Source organism: Piliocolobus tephrosceles, chromosome 9, assembly GCF_002776525.5.
Source record: "Piliocolobus tephrosceles isolate RC106 chromosome 9, ASM277652v3, whole genome shotgun sequence".
NCBI classification, from domain to species: Eukaryota; Metazoa; Chordata; class Mammalia; order Primates; family Cercopithecidae; genus Piliocolobus; species Piliocolobus tephrosceles.
The window spans coordinates 14,920,679-14,924,531 of NC_045442.1; positions in this window are offsets into that span (position 1 = coordinate 14,920,679).

Below are 3,853 nucleotides of genomic sequence, written 5' to 3' on the forward strand. Positions count from 1 at the left end.
ACAGACACATCCAGATCCCACCTCACCAAACCAGCCATGGCAGATCTGCCATGTCCCCCGTATAGAGCATGTCTTTCTCATGCCATACCTTCACCTGAACTTGCCTTTGGCCTGAATACCTTTCCATTGCTTTACACCTGTCCATCAAGAATGGGCCAAGAGCCTGCACCCTGCACCTTTTCTCAATCTCTTTTCCTCTACCTTATCCAGTTCTACCCCAAACAGAATTAATTGCTTCTTTCTCTGTGGTCCCTAAACTATTTATATGTACATTTATTGGAGTAGGGGAACTGCACTGTGCTAAAGGCATTTGCTACTGCTTTTTCCCTTCCCCTATGCTGTGAATACCCTGAAGAGGAACATTATGCTTTATTTGTTTCTAGTATAGGACTCTGCAGATAGTAGTCTCACAACAAAGGCTTTTTTTGAAGGAAAAACAGAGGAGGAAAAGAAGGAAGCAAAGAAGAGGGAAGGAAAGGAAGGTCATACATAGGGTTGATAGATAAAATATGGGATACCCAGTTAAATTTGAATTTCAGATGAGTAACGAATAATTTTTAGTATAAATATGTTCCAAATATTGCATTTGTAAATTTTTTTTTTTTTTGAGACGGAGTCTCGCGTTGTCGCCAGGCTGGAGTGCAGTGGTGCAATCTTGGCTCACTGCCAGCTCCTTCTGGATTCACACCATTCTCCTGCCTTAGCCTCCTGAGTAGCTGGGACTACAGGCGCCCGCCACCACGCCTGGCTAATTTTTTTTTTTTTTTTTTTTTGTATTTTCAGTAGAGATGGGGTTTCACTGTGTTAGCCAGGATGGTCTTGATCTCCTGACCTCGTGATCTGCCCACCCTGGCCTCCCAAAGTGCTGGGAATACAGGCGTGAGCCACCATGCCCTGCTGCATTTGTAAATTTTTAAATATTCCATGGGACATACTCATACTAAAATACCACTTGTCCCCTCTACAAAACAAATTCATCTGGGCCTCCTGTATTCTTCTTTGCTAAATACAGCAACTCTGGTCAAAGGGCAAACACCTAATTAAATGTTATTATTATTATTGTTTGGGGGGTTGTTTTCTTTTTTTAAATGTTAGTCATTTTTGGGAAACAGGTGGTTTTCTGTTACATGGATAAATAATTTAGTGGTAGTTTCTGTCATACAAGCAATGTACACTGTACCCAATGTGTAGTCTTTTGTCTGTCAGCCCCCTCCCACCCTTCTTCCTGAGTCCCCAAAGTCCATTATGTAATTTTTTTTTTTTTTTTTTTTTGAGATGTAGTCTTGCTCTGCTGCCCAGGCTGGAGTGCAGTGGCACGATCTCGACTCATGGCAAGCTCCGCCTCCTGGGTTCACGTGCCTGCCACCATGCCTGGCTAATTTTTTGTATTTTTAGTAGAGACGGGATTTCACCATGTTATCCAGGATGGTCTTGATCTCGTGACCTCCTGATCCGCCCGCCTTGGCCTCCCAAAGTGCTGGGATTACAGGTGCAAACCACCGTGCCCGGCCCCCCATTATGTCATTCTTATGCCTTTGCGTCCTCATAGCTTAGCTCCCACTTGTAAGTGAGAACATATGATATTTGGTTTTCCATTCCTGAGTTACTTCACTTAGAATAATGGTCTCAAACTCCATCCAGGTTGCTATGAATGCTATTCACATGAGTAATATTCCATGGTGTACATATAACACATTTTCTTTATCCACTCATTGGTCAATGGGCATTTAGACTGGTTCCATATTTTTGCAATTGTGAATTGTGCTGCTATAAACATGTGTGTGCATATGTCTTTTTCACATAATGACTTATTTTCCTCTGGGTAGATACCCAGTAGTGGGATTACTAGATCAAATGGTAGATCTACTTTCAGTTCTTTAAGGAATCTCCATTCTGTTTTCCATAGTGGTTGTACAAGTTTACATTCCCACCAGCAATGTAAAAGTGTTCTCTTGTCACCAAATCCATGCCAACATCTATTATTTTTAAATTTTTGAATTATGACCTTTCTTAAAGAGTAAGGTGGTATCTCATTGTGGTTTTAATTTGCATTTCCCCGGTAATTAGTGATGTTGAACACTTTTTCATGTTTCTTGGCCATTTGTATATCTTCTTTTGAAGAACTGTCTATCCATGTCCTTTACCCACTTTTTGATGAGGTTATTTGTTTTTTCTTGCTGACTTGTTTCAGTTCCTTGTAGACTCTGGATATTAGTCCTTTGTCAGATGCGTAGTTTGCGGATATTTCCTCCCATTCTGTGGGTTTTCTGTTTGCTCTGCTGGTTATTTGTTTTGCTCTGCAGAAGCTTTTTAGCTTAATTAGGCCCCATCTGTTTATTTTTGTTTTGTTGCATTTGCTTTTGGGTTATTGGTCATGAACTCTTTGCCTAAGCCAACGTCTAGAAGAGTTTTATCAAAGTTATCTTCTAGAATGTTTATGATTTCAGGTCTTAGATTTAGGTCTTTGATCCACCTTGAGTTGATTTTTGTGTAAGGTGAGAGATGAGGATCCAGTTTCATTCTTCTACATGTGGTTTGCCAATTATCCCAGCACCATTTGTTGAATAGGGTGTCCTTTCCCCACTGTTATGTTTTTGTTTGCTTGGTCGAAGATCAGTTGGCTGTAAGTGTTTGTCTTTATTCTGGGTTCTCTATTCTGTTCCATTGGTCTACATGCCTATTTTTATGCCAGTACCATGCTGTTTTGGTGACTATGACCTTATAGTATAGCTTGAAGTCAGGTAATGTGATACCTCCAGATTTGTTCTTCTTGCTGAGTCTTGCTTTGGCTATGTGGGCTCGTTTTTGGTTCCATATGAATTTTAGGATTGTTTTTTCTAGTTCTTTGAAGAATCATGGAGGTATTTTGATGAGAATTGCATTGAATTTGTAGATTGCTTTTGGCCCTATGGTCATTTTCACAATATTGATTCTATCCATCCATGAGCATGGGATGTGTTTCCATTTGTTTGTGTTGTCTATGATTTCTTTCAGCAGTGTTTTGTAATTTTCCTTGTAGAAGTCTTTCACCTCCTTGCTTGAGTGTATGTCTAAGTATTTTATTTTATTTTATTTTTTGCAGCTGTTGTAAAATGGATTGAGTTCTTATTTCTCGGCTTGGTTGCTGTTGGTGTATAGCAGTGCTACTGATTCGTGTACATTGATTTTGCCCCCTGAATTGATTTTGAAACTTGACCCAATTCATTTATCAGATCTAAGAGCTTTTTGGATGAGTTTAGGGTTTTGTAGGCATATGATCATATCATCGGCAAACAGCGACAGTTTGACTTCCTCTTTACCGATTGGATGCCCTTTATTTCTCTCTTGTCCGATTGTTCTGGCTAGGACTTCCAGTCTGTGTTGAATAGAAGTGGTGAAGGTGGGCATTCTTGTCTTGTTCCAGTTCTCAGGGGCAATGCTTTCAACTTTTCCCCATTCAGTATGATGTTGGCTGAGGGTTTGTCATAGATGGCTTTTATTACCTTGAGGCATATCCCTTCTATGCCAGTTTTGCTGAGGGTTTTAATCATAAAGCAATGCTAGATGTTGCCAAATGCCTTTTCTGCATCTGTTGAGATAATCATATAATTTTTGTTTTTAATTGTTTATGTGAAGTATCACATTTATTGACTTCCATATGATAAACTATCCCTGCATCCCTGCTATGAAACCCACTTGATTACGGGTGTGTTATCTTTTTGATATGCTGTTGGATTGAGTTAGCTAGTATTTTATTGAAGATTTTTGCATCTATGTTCTTCAGGGATATTGGTCTGTAGTTTTCTTTTTTTTTTTTAATATTTCTTTTTTTTTTTTTAATATTTCTTTTTTTTTTTTTTTTTTTTTTTTTTTT